A 17,889-nucleotide genomic window follows, 5' to 3' on the forward strand; every position below is an offset into this window, starting at 1 on the left:
GCTAATACTACTCTTTGTACAGTGGTATTATTGGTAAGATTGGTCTCAGTATACAGTATGATGGTAATATGTATGGTGACAATATTTATCCTTGTATACTGGTATTATTGGTAATATTGTTCCCAGTATACAGGATTTGGTCAGTAACAGTATGATGGTAATATGTATGGTGATAATATTCCTCCTTACATACCAGTGTTATTTGGTAACTGTATGATTTATTTAAAGGTGCATGTGTTTATCATTGAAAATTGTCCTACCTATGTTAATGTGTGTGTATATTTGTGTTTGTGTGTGTGTATATATATAGTTGTTTTTTCATAATGTACCCTAATATAACCAACTATGATTGACCTTTGGTCCCTCCCTTTTTTGGCTCCGCCTTCACACAATTTTTTAATGACCTATCATTACTTTGTACTTCTCCACAGCTTTATCCCTGACATGGTTTGGCAAGTTCCTTGGTCTTCGTGCTGCTGTTTGTTCAGTAATGCTCTCTAACAAACTCTGAGGCCTCCAGAGAACAGGTGTATTTATACAGAGATTAAATTGCAGACAGGTGGAGCCATCTTTACTAATTATGTGCTTTGTGAAGGCAAATGGTCGCACCAGATCTTTGTAGGGGTTTTACGGTAAAGGGGGTGAATACATATGCACTCAACACTTTTCAGATTTCTATTTCTAAATATATTTAAAAATGTGTGTATTATTTCCCCCCACTTCCAAATGATGGACTATTCTATGTTGGTCCATTACATAAAATCGAAATTAAATAAATTTGAATCAGTGGTTATACCATGACAAAATGTAGAAAAGTCCAAAAGGGTGAATACTTATGCAAGGCACTGTATCAAAGTGTTCAGCTCCTTCTGCTCTGTAACACAATGCTAGCAGATTAGATTGCATTTAGAGCAGGACAGGATCCCTTTAAAGGGGTACTCCCATGGAATACTTTTAAAAAAAATTTTTTAATCAACTGGTGCCAGAAAGTTAAACAGATTTGTAAATTACTTCTATTAAAAAATCTTAATCCTTCCAGTACTTTTTAGGGGCTGTATACTACAGAGGAATTAATTTTCTTTTTGGATTTCTCTTCTGTCACGACCACAGAGCTCTCTGCTATGAGGATTTTCTCCTTTTCTGGACAGTTCCTAAAATGGACAGCAGAGGTCAGCACAGAGCACTGTGGTCGTGACAGAAGAGAAATCCAAAAAGAAAAGCATTTCCTCTGTAGTATAAAGCCCCTTAAAAGTATTGGAAGGATTAAGATTTTTTTAATAGAAGTAATTTACAAATTTGTTTAAAGGGGGTATTCCAGGCAAAACCTTTTTTTTTATATATATATCAACTGGCTCCGGAAAAATTAACAGATTTGTAAATTACTTCTATTAAAAAATCATAATCCTTCCAATAGTTATTAGCTTCTGAAGTTTTCTGTCTAACTGCTCAATGATGATGTCACGTCCCGGGAGCTGTGCATGCTGGGAGAATATCCCCATAGGAACTGCACAGCTCCCGGGACGTGAGTCATCAGAGAGCAGTTAGACAGAAAACAGCAACTCAACTTCAGAAGCTAATAACTATTGGAAGGATTAAGATTTTTGAAAAGAAGTAATTTACAAATCCGTTTAACTTTCCGGAGCCAGTTGATATATATAAAAAATAAAGTTTTGGCCTGGAATACCCCTTTAACTTTCTGGCACCAGTTGATTTAAAAAAAAAAAAAAAAAAAAGTTTTCCACGGGAGTACCCCTTTAAGTCATCCTCTTGTCTATTCTGACATCATCTTAAAAGGTTCCTGAAAGGAAAATCTGCTTAGTTAAGTAATAAATGGAGCAGGGGTATATTTCTGCATAGCAATCCAAATTTACCATGCAGGACTCTATGAAAGCTGGATGACAACCTACTGAGCATTTACATGGGTTCTCACCCAGCTTTTCTAGAATCCGGTGTTACTGAACAGCATGATGAGTATGACTGGTATTTTATTGGTTATTTTAGGGTTAATGCAGTCACAATAAAAGGCTCCTCCAGCTGTACTTGGCAAAGCAAACGTGGCTATTGACAAAGTCACTTTGCGGTGAAACCTCATTCTGCATCCGGCAACAAAGCAACTGGCAGAAAGAGAGACGGCACCAGCTGCCAGCAGCCGGGCACCACTACGCGGGCACTTAATGTATCGGATTCTCAATTACACGGGAGAGGCTTCACAAAAAAAAGCTGGGTCCTGGCAATTTCCCAGCCTGGCGCACATCCTTCCATGACAGCGAGCACTTCATTAAAAACCCTTTGAAGTCTCTAATTGGAAGACATTTCAATTTCATCTTTATCTGGCAGCGGAGATGAGGTGACGGCAGTCCTCTAACCGCGGCCTGGGAGCGATGGCGGCTGTGTGACACCAGTCTGCCTCTTATCAAACACTACAGATGCCCGCCACAAAGACCAGCTTCAAATGACTTTGCTTTCTATACCGGGCCGAGGCGGCACACGGCTCCACAAAGATCTGGCGAACTACAAGTCCCAAATCATTCTAAAAAGGAAAAATTATCCTGGAGCTTTACACCCAGACATGGAATGAAAGTTACGTAACGATATTGCATCTAACATAGTGGGGAGAGATGAGCGAACTTACAGTAAATTCGATTCGTCACGAACTTCTCCGCTCGGCAGTTGATGACTTTTCCTGCATAAATTAGTTCAGCTTTCAGGTGCTCCCGTGGACTGGAAAAGGTGGATACAGTCCAAGGAGACTCTTTCCCAGGACTGTATCCACCTTTTCCAGCCCACCGGAGCACCTGAAGGCTGAACTAATTTATGCAGGAAAAGTCATAAACTGCCGAGCGGAGAAGTTCGTGACGAATCAAATTTATTGTAAGTTCGCTCATCTCTAATAGTGGGCACTCAGCTTTTCTACAGACCTGACAAGATACACACCAATAAAAGACCAATCAATCTACTGCTGATTTTGTACATTTTCTCACTGACTAAGACAGTGTTGCCCAACCAAGGTGCATCCAGCTGTTGCAAAACTACAACTCCCAGCATGACCGGACAGCCTTCGGCTGTCCGGGCATGCTGGGAGTTGTAGTTTTGCAACAGCTGGAGGCACTCTGGTTGGGAAACACTGGACTACGAAATGATAAACTTATAATTTTAATGGTTGAAACGAATACCTTTAAAGGGGTACTCCGCCCCTGGCATCTTATCCCCTATCCAAAGGATAGGGGATAAGATGTCAGATCGCCGGGGTCCCGCTGCTGGGGACCCCTGGGATCGCCGCTGCGGCACCCCGCTGTCATTACTGCACAGAGCGAGTTCGCTCTGTGCGTAATGACGGGCGATACAGGGGCCGGAGCTCAGTGACGTCATGGCTCCGCCCCTCATGACATCACGGCCCGTCCCCTTAATGCACGTCTATGGCAGGGGGCGTGACGACCGCCACGCCCCCTCCCTTAGACTTGCATTGACGGGGGCGGGCAGTGACGTCACGAGGGGTGGAGCCGTGACGTAACTATGCTCCGGCCCCTGTATTGCCCGTCATTATGTGCAGAGCGAACTCGCTCTGCGCAGTAATGATAGCGCGGTGCCGCAGCGGGGATCCCGGGGGTCCCCAGCAGCGGGACCGCGGCAATCTGACATCTTATCCCCTATCCTTTGGATAGGGGATAAGATGTCTAGGGGCGGAGTACCCCTTTAAAAAAAAAATTTTTTAACATGGGATTCAATGGGAACCGTAAAGAACCGTATGTGAGTACGGTTCCATCTGGTTTTCACCATACGGTTTTTTACTTTGCACATATTTTTTCTTGAAATTTCAATCGAACAAGTGAAACTTTATTCATAATGGAGTGAAAAGTTAAAAACGTATACTTTTTTTCTTAAAAATAACGGATGCAACCGGACATCATTTTTCAAACCGTATACGGATTAAAATTTGTGCACATGATTTGGTACAGTTTAGTCAGGTTTTGAGGAATCCTTTTTTTTTTTTTATTTATTTATTTTTTAATAAAAAACCTGATACGGGAATTGAATTTCAAAAACGTGATGTGAACCCAGCCTTACAACAAAAAAAATCCAGAAAAACAAGTTTCAAATAAGTTAGGAGTTCATTTGCATTTTACTCTCCTATCAATCAGTAAGGTTTCTGGCTCGAAGGTGTCATTTATACAGGTAACAGGCTGAGATTAGGAGTACTCTCTTACAGGTAATGGCTGATATTAGGAGCACTCTCTTACAGGTAAGGGCTGAGATTAGGAGCACTCTCCAAATCTCAGCTTGTTACCTGTAGAAAAGACACCTGTCCCCAGAAGCCATCAATCAGATTCCAAACTCTCCACCATGGCCAAGACCAAAGAGCTGTCCAAGGATGTCAGGGATCAGATTGTAGATCTACACAAGGCTGGAATGAGCTACAAGACCATCGCCAAGCAGCGCGGTGAGTAGTTTACAACAGTTGGTGCCATGAGTGCAAGGCAGCTGGGTCCATAGTCACCAAGAAAACAATTGGTAACAAACTACGTCATAAAGAACTGAAATCCTGCAGTGCCCACAAGGTCCCCCTGTTCAAGAAAGCACATGGAAAGGCCAGTCTAAAGTTTACCATTGAATATCTGAATGATTAATAGGAGAAGTGGGTGAAAGTGATGTGGTCAGATGAGACCATAATTGAGCTCTTTGGCATCAACTGAACTCGCCGTATTTGGAGAAGAGGAATTCTTCCTATGACTCCAAGGACACCATCCCCACCATCAGACATGGAGGTGGAAACATTATGCTTTAGGGGTGTTTTTCTGATAAGGAGACAGGACAACTTCACCGCATCAAAGGGACGATGGATGGGGCCGTGCACCATCAAATGTTGGGTGAAAACCTCCTTCCCTCAGCCTGGGCATTGAAAATGGGTCAAGGATGGATATTTCAGCATGACAATGACCCAAATCATATGTTCAAGGCAACAAAAGAGTGGCTTAGGAAGAAGTACATTAAAGGGGTATTCTAGTTTTATACATCTTATCCCCTATCCAAATGACCGGGGATAAAATGTATGATCGCAGGGTTCACGCCGCTGGGACCCCTGCGATCTCTGTGAAACCCCCCGCATTCTGTGCCTGGTGCTGCCTCAGAGTCTGAGACATGGACATGAATTGAGGGGGCGTGGCATGATGTCACAAGGGTGTGTGGCTGTGACATCACGTCTCGGAGGCAGCACCCCGCAAAGAATGCCAGGGCTGCACAGAGATCATGGGGGTCCCAGTGGTGGGACCCCCACGATCATACATCTTATTCCCTGTCCTTTGGATAGGGGATAAGATGAATAAAGTCGTAATACCCCTTTAAGGTCCTGGAGTGACCTAGCCAGTCTCTAGACCTTCATCCCATAGAAAATCTGAGAAAAGAGATGAAGGTTCAAGTTCCCACAAGTCAGCCTCAAAACCTTAATGACTTGGAAAGGATCTGCAAGAAGGAGTGGGACAAAATCCCTCCGGAGAGGTCTGCAAACTTGAATCAGACTACAAGAGACTCTTTACCTGTGTGATCGCCAACAAGGGTTTTGCCACCAACAACTACAATTTTTTAAAAATACACAACCAATAAAATTATAGGCCGATCATTTTTTTTGCCAGTCGGCAAACTTACTAAATCATCAGGAGGGTCAAATAATTTTTGTCCATCAAGTTCAACCTATAACCCTAATGAGTCCCTACTGAGTTGATCCAGAGGAAGGCAAAAAACCCTCATACTAGAGGTAAAAATTCCTTCCCGACTCCAAATATGGCATCAGAATAAATCCCTGGATCAATGTTCTGTCCCTATAAATCTAGAATCCATAACCAGTAATGTTATTATTCTCCAAAAATGCATCCAGACCCCTTTTTAATTCTTTTACAGAGTTCACTATGACCACCTCCTCCGGGAGAGAATTCCACAGTCTCACTGCTCTTACCGTAAAGAACCCCGTCTGTGCTGGTGTAGAAACCTTCTTTCCTCTAGACGTAGAGGATGCCCCCTTGTTATAGATACAGTCCTGGGTATAAATTGATCATGGAGAGATCTCTGTACTGTCCCCTGATATATATATACATAGTTATTAGGTCACCCCTAAGCCTTCTTTTTTCTAAACTAAATAACCCTAATTCTGATAATCTTTCTGGGTACTGTAGTCCTCCCATTCCCCGTATTACTCTGGTTGCCCGTCTTTGAACCCTCTCCAGCTCCACTATATCTTTCTTGTACATTGGTGCCCAGTACTGTACACAGTATTCTATGTGTGGTCTGACCAGTACTGTACACAGTATTCCATGTGTGGTCTGACCAGTACTGTACACAGTATTCCTTGTGTGGTCTGACCAGTACTGTACACAGTATTCCATGTGTGGTCTGACCAGTACTGTACACAGTATTCCATGTGTGGTCTGACCAGTACTGTACACAGTATTCCATGTGTGGTCTGACCAGTACTGTACACAGTATTCCATGTGTGGTCTGACCAGTACTGTACACAGTATTCCATGTGTGGTCTGACCAGTACTGTACACAGTATTCCATGTGTGGTCTGACCAGTACTGTACACAGTATTCCATGTGTGGTCTGACCAGTACTGCACACAGTATTCCATGTGTGGCCTGACCAGTACTGCACACAGTATTCCATGTGTGGCCTGACCAGTACTGTACACAGTATTCTATGTGTGGTCTGACCAGTACTGCACACAGTATTCCATGTGTGGCCTGACCAGTACTGTACACAGTATTCTATGTGTGGTCTGACCAGTACTGTACACAGTATTCTATGTGTGGTCTGACCAGTACTGCACACAGTATTCCATGTGTGGCCTGACCAGTACTGCACACAGTATTCCATGTGTGGCCTGACCAGTACTGCACACAGTATTCCATGTGTGGCCTGACCAGTACTGCACACAGTATTCCATGTGTGGCCTGACCAGTACTGCACACAGTATTCCATGTGTGGCCTGACCAGTACTGCACACAGTATTCCTTGTGTGGTCTGACCAGTACTGTACACAGTATTCTATGTGTGGTCTGACCAGTACTGCACACAGTATTCCATGTGTGGCCTGACCAGTACTGCACACAGTATTCCATGTGTGGCCTGACCAGTACTGCACACAGTATTCCATGTGTGGCCTGACCAGTACTGCACACAGTATTCCATGTGTGGCCTGACCAGTACTGTACACAGTATTCCATGTGTGGCCTGACCAGTACTGTACACAGTATTCCTTGTGTGGTCTGACCAGTACTGTACACAGTATTCTATGTGTGGTCTGACTAGTACTGTACACAGTATTCCTTGTGTGGTCTGACCAGTACTGTACACAGTATTCTATGTGTGGTCTGACCAGTACTGTACACAGTATTCCTTGTGTGGTCTGACCAGTACTGTACACAGTATTCTATGTGTGGTCTGACCAGTACTGTACACAGTATTCTATGTGTGGTCTGACCAGTACTGTACACAGTATTCCTTGTGTGGTCTGACCAGTACTGTACACAGTATTCTATGTGTGGTGTGACCAGTACTGTACACAGTATTCTATGTGTGGTGTGACCAGTACTGTACACAGTATTCTATGTGTGGTCTGACCAGTACTGTACACAGTATTCTATGTGTGGTCTGACCAGTACTATACACAGCATTCTATGTGTGGTCTGACTAGTACTGTACACAGTATTCTATGTGTGGTCTGACTAGTGATTTGTACAGCAGTAGAATTTTTTCCTTGTCGTGGGCATCTATGCCCCTATTGATGCCCCCCATGATTTTATTTGCCTTGGCAGCAGCTGCCGGACACTGGTCCCTACAGCTAAATTTACTGTTACCTAAGTCCTTTTCCACGTCAGTCGCCCCAAGTGTTCTCCCATTTAATACATAATCCCAGCCCGGATTTTTCCTCCCCATGTGCATTACCTTACATTTATCAGTGTTGAACCTCATCTGCCACTTCCCAGCCCAAACCTCCAACCTATCCAGATCCATTGTATCACTAGGAAGTTTATCATTTAGAAGCCAAGCAAAGTTGAGTGGCTACCCTCAAAGATGCCCATACTAGTTGTCATTCGGCTTTCCCTGAACCAGATTTACCTAAGAAACCATTACAATAGCCAGACGTGGAGGGTTTTTTTCTCAGGCTGCGTACAGAACAATCAGCGGCCGCTGGTCAATTCTGCAGTGGCGTCACGATCCGCCGAGAGTGATCAATTCCAGACCGCCATTTATAAGACACTGAGATAGTTCCCCCCCCCCCCCACGATCTATCACAGAGTTAAAAATCCCTCAGTGTCTACAAGTCACAGCCTACAGACAGGGATATGAGCTGGAAGATGTGAAGGGGACTGGAGATTTACTCCGATTAACAACCTCGCGGAGACCACTAGGAGCCCAGGGCCGTAAACCACAACTTAACAATTAATGAGGAGGGGATTCATGGTTCTCCCAAGATTTCATCTATGGAGCATAGAAGATAAAAAAAAAGGAAGAAAAGAACGGCTCCTTAAAGGAACACTAACCTGGAAAGTACAATACGTCTCCTGACTGTGCAAATTCATGCAAACTATTGTTCCCTGTTATCAGCCAATGCGGGCTAGGCTATTTGCTTTCTATCTACCTTTAGAGAAGTGATCTGGAAACTATGGCCCTCCAGATGTTGCAAAACTACAACTCCCAGCATGCACGGACAGCCGTTGGCTGTCCGGGCATGCTGGGAGTTGTAGTTTTCCAACGGTTGGAGGTTCTTAGTTTGCAGAGGACTGCTTTAGTGGGTAAAAATCTGCATATTATCCACCGAGCTACTGCCTTTAGTTTTAGCGCTGCCTCTTTAAAGAGTACCTGTCATGATCTTGTTAAATGTTATAATCCTCCCAGGTCACTGCCCCCATCATGATAAACCACCCCCTGCCTTTATTTTTATTATTTTTTAGTTCTCTACCTTGATATTGTTCTGTATTTTCTGCTCAGTCTCAGTCATATTCACAGACTGGGAAGGGGGCGTTCCCCAGCAGGCGTGACATCATCTGAAGCCATACAGGGGAGAACTTCCTCCCTCACTCCGCTACACACAGCCCAGAGCAGTTCAGTGTGAGATGAGCTATGATTGGATAAGACAGCAACCCCCCCCCCTCAGCATTTCCTGATTTTGGACTTCTGCCAGGCCAACAGGAGTCCAAAGTCTGTGCAAGAGATGGAGGGAAATGTGCTCTGGACAAGTAGGGAGACACCTAGTGGCAGCTTTTTTTTTAAACACAAATAAAACATAGAAAACAAAGTCCATTAGAAAAATGTTTGTATTTACCATAAGGAGTGCAATAGCAAAAAAAAAATTAATGACAGTGCCCATTTAAGAGTGGAATCCCAATCCTGGTTATACACTGGTTTAACCCATGCATTCTAAGCTAGGCCATGTTAGCCTGTATTCTGTATGGGAAGAGGGAAATAGGCTGCAGTCGGATTTCTTAGAACAAAATATTTCTTCCCATTGACATCTGCCACTGGAGAGAGTCAGGGGACCCTATATCTACTAGATTGGACAAAATAGGTGGGATTGGCTGACTACAACCTAATTTAGATTCTGTCCTATCTGGTGAGAACGGGTGCGCTGTTTTCTATCAAAAGGACAGACACCACACTGAAACCCTTTCAAGTCAATGGGGTCCATCATCCAACGTTGGGGGTCTGTCATGCTTGCCAGAGTTTTGGTTATTGTCTATAACAAAACCAGGATGTACTGTAATATGTTAGTAGTAAAAATTTTGAAAATGCTAATAAAAAAATATATTAGATTAAAAAACGAAACTAGGATGTAGATGTGGACAGAGCCATAGGCCGTGATCACACTACAGACATGCAATCGGCACCTGCTGTACATGGAATCAGTCAGCACTAGGACCGCACAGAGATTCACCTTCTAAATTGACGGCAATACATTTCTGAACGGATTCAGAAAAAAGAATAACCGTAATCATACTTTCAGCGGAGTCCGGAATTTTAATTTCTGCCGCAGAAATTCTGTGGTTTGCACGGTGCAGCAGAATCCCTTTGAAGACAATGGTAGGCTGCTGCACCGCAATTTAGGAGCAGAATGTCTTTTATAGAAAATTCCGTAGTGTGAATGTAGCCTTAGGCTAGGACAACATCTGAGTTGCTTTTTCCATTTATACAAAACAAAAAAAGAACCGTCAGATCCGTTGCACACGGCACCAATGTCGCCTCACGGACCTTTGACTTACGTGCAAACCCTTTGGAGATCTGAGCAAAAAGGCTAAGGCACCAGCTGGTATGGGCCATTTGGTGTAGAAAAGTTCAGACAACTTTCCCAGGTTCCTGAATGACCAAACCTGCACTACATACGGAACCAGTATTTGTGTAAAATTATAGGTTAATTCAGTTCCACATCTTTAGCAGGACAGGTTTTGGCAATAAACGCCTTCCTCAGCAGTTGAGGAAGGCATTTATTGCCGAAATGTGTCCTACCAAAGTTGTGGCACAGAATAAACCAGAGGCGGACTGACAGGTCGGGTATTCGGGCACTGCCCGAGGGCCCCGGTCTGGGAGGGGCCCGCTGCTGCTTGTAACTTTTTTTATTTTCTTTTAAAAGGTCAGGCCTGCGTTCAGGGGCCCAGACTAATACTAAGATTAGAAGAGCTGCAGAGTTTAACTCTATCTGTGTCTCTTAGGACACAGAGCTCTGCTGCTCTTTCTATGGATGGCCCTTTAAGAAAAATATGTTCCTGAGCAGACGCCGCAGCACGCTGCATTGAATATACTAGAGGAGATTTATCAAAACCTGTGTAGAGGAAGAGGGGAAGAGTTGCACCACTCTTCCTCTACATGTGTTTTATACATCCCCTCTATTAGAGATGAGCGAACTTACAGTAAATTCAATTCGTCACGAACTTCTCGGCTCGGCAGTTGATGACTTATCCTGCATAAATGAGTTCAGCCTTCAGGTGCTCCGGCGGGCTGGAAAAGGTGGATACATTCATAGGAAAGAGTCTCCTAGGGCTGTATCCACCTTTTCCAGCCCACCGGAGCACCTGAAAGCTGAACTAATTTATGCAGGAAAAGTCATCAACTGCCGAGCCGAAAAGTTCGTGACGAATCGAATTTACTGTAAGTTCGCTCATCTCTACCCTCTATATTTCTTTGGTTGGGAGAAATAAATATAACACGCCAAGCAGTAATCGTAAACCTGACTGATGACGTTCCCTTGACTTTCCATCAATCAGAGAGTGGCGCCATTTTATAAACCTTATAGAAAAGTCCCTCAGGTAACAGCTATGCTGAATAGGATGATAAAAAGCTTTTATGCAGATTTAATCCAATATAACTCCCATGAGAATATAGTGTGTCACATCTGTGATGTCATAATCCACCAGGGGGCAGCACTGAGCATGAATAGCTGTGTATGGCTGCTCCTGATCATTCTTCATCACAAGGGGAGGAAAAGACCCAGAGCCAGGAGCAGCATCCAAGGGGGGGGACCCTGCATCTGTATTGTAGTTCCCTGTAAAGCAGTGTATCCCAACCTGTGTGCCTCCAGCTGTTGCAATACTACAACTCCCATCATGCCCAGACTGTCTTGCCATGCTGGGAGTTGTCGTTTTTGTAGGATTGCAACAGCTGGAGGCACCCTGGTTGGGAAACACTGCTATAAAGGATAAGTATATCATAGAACAGTGGTCTCTAACCTGCGGACCTCCAGATGTTGCAAAACTACAAATCCCAGCATGCCCGGACAGCCGTTGGCTGTCCGGGCATGCTGGGATTTGTAGTTTTGCAACATCTGGAGGTCCGCAGGTTGGAGACCACCGTTATAGAATATTGCAGAATCTTGTAATACCTTATTTTTAGAGTCTTGTTTTACCTTTTGTACAGGAAGAAGATTACAATTAGAGATGAGCGAACTTACAGTAAATTCGATTCGTCACGAACTTCTCGGCTCGGCAGTTGATGACTTTTCCTGCATAAATTAGTTCAGCTTTCCGGTGCTCCGATGGGCTGGAAAAGGTGGATACAATCCTAGGAGACTCTTTCCTAGGAATGTATCCACCTTTTCCAGCCCACCGGACCACCTGAAGGCTGAACTAATTTACGCAGGATAAGTCATCAACTGCCGAGCCGAGAAGTTCGTGACGAATCGAATTTACTGTAAGTTCGCTCATCTCTAATTACAATGTAGGATCCCAATAAACTAGATTCATACGCATAACTGGTAAGTGTAAAAATGGGGTGGGCAAAAGGGTTTCAGGGAAGATTCGTGTAAATCTATTCAAATAGGTCTTTGTTGCAGTTTTTTGTGCTTGAAAAGTTCGTGTACATTCCTAAAATTAACATGTTAATAATTTTTCTTTTGTTTTTAAAATAATTATTACCATGATGTGGAAAGGGGTCTTACAAAGAAGATGAAGCCACAGCCCTGCGCCCCATTAAGGCTGGGTTCACACTACGTTTTTCAACTACGGTTCCCGGATGGAACAGTATGGGAAAAAGTAAACCGTATACTGTTTTTAAAAGTGCATACTGTTCCGTCCGTTTTTATAGAAAAAAAAAAAACTAAGTTTTTGAAAATGTTGTCCATTTTTAATGGAAGGGGTCTTGGGTGGGGACTTTAGGATTCAAATGTGCATGTGCAAAGTAAAAACGGTTTAAAAACCGTACTGCAACCGCATACGTTATTTTTTAACATGGACGTCAATGGGAAACGCACATGTATACGGTTCCATACGGGAAAAACGTATACGTTTTTACTTTGCACATGCGCATTTGAATCCTAAAGTCCCCACCCAAGACCCCTCCCATTAAAAATGGAAAAAAATTTCAAAAACGTATGTTTATTTTTCTATAAAAACGGACGGAACAGTATGCACTTTTAAAAACCGTATACTGTTTAAAAACGCATACGGTTTACTTTTTCCCATACTGTTCCATTTGTTTTTTTTCCCCATACGGTTTCTGATAGAAAACGTATGCGGGAACCGTAGTTGAAAAACGTAATGTGAACCCAACCTAACTCATTTTCGGTCATATTATAAAGGTACCCTCCTTTAGTATGCCCCGAGGAAGGGCAATACAGCAGCCATGGATTCCCTACAGGTTTCCCCTCCCCTTTGGAGGTTTTTCCTGTCCTGAGTGTTACTGTACACTGTAAACTTCACATTTTTTTTCCATTCCATGACTTGTCCGAGTCATTTATTTTATTTCCCTGTGTAAGAAAATAGTGCAAATAAAATGTGGATAACAAGGGGTTTGTTTAAAGTGAACCAAGCGGTAGATTTTACCATATATATAATGCTTGGCAATGTTTTTTTTTCCCCTGCGATAGTGAGTATAGGAAGTTATAAAGTCTCCCCCGCCGCTCCATAAGTAGTCCCCTGGGCAGGGAGCTATACTTACCAGGTCACCCCCTCGGTGTGATTGATGGCCCGAGTCATCGCTCTGCTCCGTCTGCTTAGGCAGCAGGGTGAGGACACAAGCCATCAATCACGCCAAGGGGGGCGTCACTATGGCTGGAGCGACAAGACCTGGTAAGTAGCACAGCACTGATCAGCGTAATTGGCGCTCCATTACTACAGGCTGCTCAGGCTGCCTGCACAATTGGATTGCCCATTGGACAGAGAGGAGGCTCAGTTGATCGGGACCCTGCGATTTTGTTGTGGTGGTCCTGAGCCAGGATGAGGTTTTTCCCCTTTTGGATGCTGCGATTAACTTTGATTGCAGCATCTAAAGGGTTAATGCAGGGCTTCATCAGCCTCCTCATTGGTTGATGATGCTAAGCTGCCTGGTATCGACACGTATGGGGGCCCCATGAACCTCTATTGCCCACCCCATGGAATAAACCTTTCATTCCGAACAAACACAGGTGAGTGCTATGACCGATGTATTACACTTTAAAGGGGTACTCCGGTGAAAACCTTTTTTCTTTTAAATCAACTGGTGGCAGAAAGTTAAACATATTTGTAAATTACTTCTATTAAAAAATCTTAATCCTTCCTGTACTTATTAGCTGCTGAATACTACAGAGTAAATTCTTTTCTTTTTGGAATGTTCACTGATGACATCACGAGCACAGTTCTCTCTGCTGACATTATAATAACACTTTATTTATTGTTGTCCTTAGTGGGATTTGAACCCAAGTCCACAGCACTGCAAGGCAGCAGTGCTAACCACTGAGCCACCATGCTGCCCTTAGCATACATCTGCTATGCACGGTTGCTAAAATGGACAGAGATGTCAGCAGAGAGCACTGTGCTCGCGATGTCATCAGTGCTCCAAAAAGAAAGGAATTTCCTCTGTAGCATTCAGCAGCTAATAAGTACTGGAAGGATTAAGATTTTTTTTTTTATAGAAGTCATTTACAAATATGTTTAACTTTCTGCCACCAGTTGATTTAAAAGAAAAAAGGTTTTCACCGGAGTACCCCTTTAAGGACTTGTTCCTACAGAAGTGGCGACCACTACCTGCACCAGCTTGTGAGGCCTGGCACACGTCATGGCATAAAAAGCAACGATGCCAATCAGGGCTACGGGAAAGCAGGTCTGCCTGTGGCTTTACTGCGGATGTAAAGCGACGGCCATTTTGAACTGCAATGTGAAAAATCTACCTAAACTTCATTAAAGAGTTGCAACCGCGAGGTAAACAACCCTGCCGATCGCAACCGCGAGGTAAACAACCCTGCCGATCGCAACCGCAAACTCGATGCTTTCTATTCAATCAATGAGCAAAGAAAAACCACAAAGAAAAAATAAAAAAAAAATCAATGTATGACAGGATATATAATGGCCGGAATATCAATAGGGCGTCCGCAGCAGACACAACCCATGGTCAGTGCTAGAAGTTCGTATGATGTGGGGGGAGTAAATTTCATTATTTTACCCGGGATAGAAAACGAAGTGTTGATGGGGAAGTGAATGAAGAATCAATAAGAGTCGTAATGAGATATCACAGTGAGATGAAGGTGCCGAGAGCCGACTGATCACATTCCAGCATGGCAGATTGGAAAGGACTATGAAAAGACCATCTATATACACCAGTGGTCTCAAACTGTGGCCCTCCAGATGTTGCAAAACTTCAACTCCCAGCATGCCCGGACAGCCAACGGCTGTCCGGGCATGCTGGGAGTTGAAGTTTTGCAACATCTGGAGGGCCACCGTTTGAGACCATCCATATACACTGTACATAAAGTGGGTTGGTAACTTGTACCTAGAAGGAGACATATCAGATGTTATTCATACTAAAGGAGCCATTTTAATACGCACAAGTGTGAAAACCATTTGTTAGTATCTTATTCCTAAGCCGAGATATGATCTCTTAAAGTTAAAAAGGCCCACAGCCCGAGGCTGCACTACTGAGATGCTCTTGCTGTGTTGCTATGGAGACCCTGGTTGGATCCAAATCCTTAAAGACAATGGGCTTTAGTCATCAGAACGAGCTTAAAAAAAAAAAAATTGGCTCTGTTGCCCATGGCAAATCTATCACCCCAAAGCTTTCATTTTACCATAGCAGAAATGTAATTGGTTGCTATGGGCAACAAAGACATTTTTATTTTTTTTATTTATTTTTTATAAATTTGCCCGAATATCTTCTTGAAGAGTGGCTATTGTGTGAGTATATGTGAGGACGTGGACGTATACAGATGTATACAAGGTTTCCATGACAACTAGTCACCTGACAGAATGTATTGATCGGATTTCTGTCAGGTAAACTGATACCACGGTGACCAAGTATATATCCAAGGGCACCCATGTCCCCACACATACACTGGCCACTATTTAAGTAGATTTCGGGCAGATTTATGTAGAGGTCAACAGAGAAGGATCGATAAATCTGGCCTAGAAACGGAAACGGTCTGGTTTTGCCCATAGCAACCAATCACAGCTCAGCTTTCATTTGACCAGAGCTCCTTAAGATATGAAAGCTGAGCTGTGACTAGTTATCATGGACAACACAGAAATCCCCCCCTTAGAGCCACACAAGGTCTCCATGGCAACAAGGCCCTTAATTAGAATCTCTCAGTAGTGCAGCCTCGGGCTTTGGGCCTGTAACTTCAAAAGATCATCTCTTGGAACAGGAACAAGATATTAACAAATTGTTTTCACATTTGTAATGTATGCAAAGGGGACCTTTTAATATATACATTTGGCCAAACAGTTTACATATTCTTAGACTATGTTCAGACACTTTTTTTCTGCCCATTTTAAAGGGGTACTACCGTGGAAAACTTTTTTTTTTTTTTTTTAAGTCAACTGGTGCCAGAAAGTTAAACAGATTTGTAAATCACTTCTATTAACCTCTGCTGTTCATTTTAGGAACTGGAGAAAATCCCCATAGCAAACATATGCTTCTCTGGACAGTTCCTAAAATGGACAGCAGAGGTCAGCAGAGAACACTGTGGTCAGGACATCACAGGAAATGCATTTCTTTTTGGATTTCTCTTTAGTATACAGCCCCTAAAAAGTACTGGAAGGATTAAGATTTTTTAATAGAAGTGATTTACAAATCTGTTTAACTTTCTGGCACCAGTTGATTTAAAAAAAAAAAAAAAAGTTTTCCACGGGAGAACCCCTTTAAGGCTCAAAAAAGGGAATACAATTATTATTATTATTATTATTATTATTTTTTTTAGCTTTTTCAACAGTAAAATGGCCCTTTGTATTAATTACAGCAGTAAATTAAGTGTCATGGTCATAATTTCGGCCACTGCCACGACTTTAGTTCCTCAATGACATGTCGCGAACCGGAGCTGTATCTCTGCCATGCTGGTGCCCTCCACTTTACCCCATGAGACACTGACATCATTACACGGGGAGAATTAATTCCAGCTCAAAGTGTGAATGGGCACAATGTCGCAGCGCCGGCTCAGCGCTGACAACTTATCACCAACACGTGTCCGCTGTGCGCGGCTGTCATCATGTGTAACCGACGGCTGTCTGCACTACACAAGACCTTACTTAGGCTGCTGTCCATGGTGCTGCCCGCTGGGCACAGTCACAATTGCGGATACATCCCGTGAGCTGCAATGAAGTGAGACAAGCTGGAAAGGATTCACACTTCTCGTCATTGCACATAAACCTTCAGGGTCGGGTATCGCAACAAAAGGCGCCCACGGGCCTTGCCGGTGACAACCCATGGTTTTATAACCTTCATTTTCACAGTGATCGCTAAAAGGCGTTATGAGATTTTATTTATTTACTACTTTTTAAACAGCCCCCGGTAAGGGTGCGTTCACACGGCCGTCTGTCCCCGTTTTTTAATCCCTGTTTCGGTTCCGTTCTTGCAGGCTGTAAACGGATTAAAAACGTTTAAAAAAAAAAATCCCATTCATGTCAATGGGATTTTTTTACAATCCGTTTACATCCGTTTGTACCCGTCTGCACTAATTTCCGTTTTTTTGATGGCAGAAAAAAAACGGCACATGCAGTATTTTTTCTTCCGTCCAAAAAACTGAAGAAAAAAACGGATACAGTAAATTTAACATTGAAGTCTATGGAAAACGGATGAGCCTTTAATGTCTTCCGTTTGCATCCGTTTTTTTCAATCCATTTTTTGCTCTGTTTTTACTTCTGAGCATGCTCAGAACAAAAAAAAATTTATGTTTTTTTTTGGTTTATTAACTGAATAATAACAGATCCAAACGAATAACATCCGTTTGCATCTGTTATTGTCCCTTTTTTTTTTGGACAGGGGAAGAACGGTACGGGTCTAAACGGCCGTGTGAATGCAGCCTAAGTGTGGTATTACAGCTCAGTGAATCCTGCAATACCAGACCAAACTCATGGACACAGGTGGCGCTAATCTCCCTTAATAAAGCCACTTTGATAGGGGAACCACCATTATTGCAGCTCCTTTCATCACATAGGTCAGTGTTTC

General features: G+C 43.2%; 1 protein-coding gene across 2 annotated transcripts in view; it reads right to left on the reverse strand.

Annotated features, from left to right (window-relative positions):
* PRKCB (protein kinase C beta) overlaps window positions 1-17,889 on the reverse strand; it is a 262,417-nt gene that overhangs the window by 102,475 nt on the left and 142,053 nt on the right. The window lies entirely within an intron of this gene.

The sequence above is a fragment of the Hyla sarda genome, chromosome 8, assembly GCF_029499605.1.
Source record: "Hyla sarda isolate aHylSar1 chromosome 8, aHylSar1.hap1, whole genome shotgun sequence".
NCBI lineage: Eukaryota > Metazoa > Chordata > Amphibia > Anura > Hylidae > Hyla > Hyla sarda.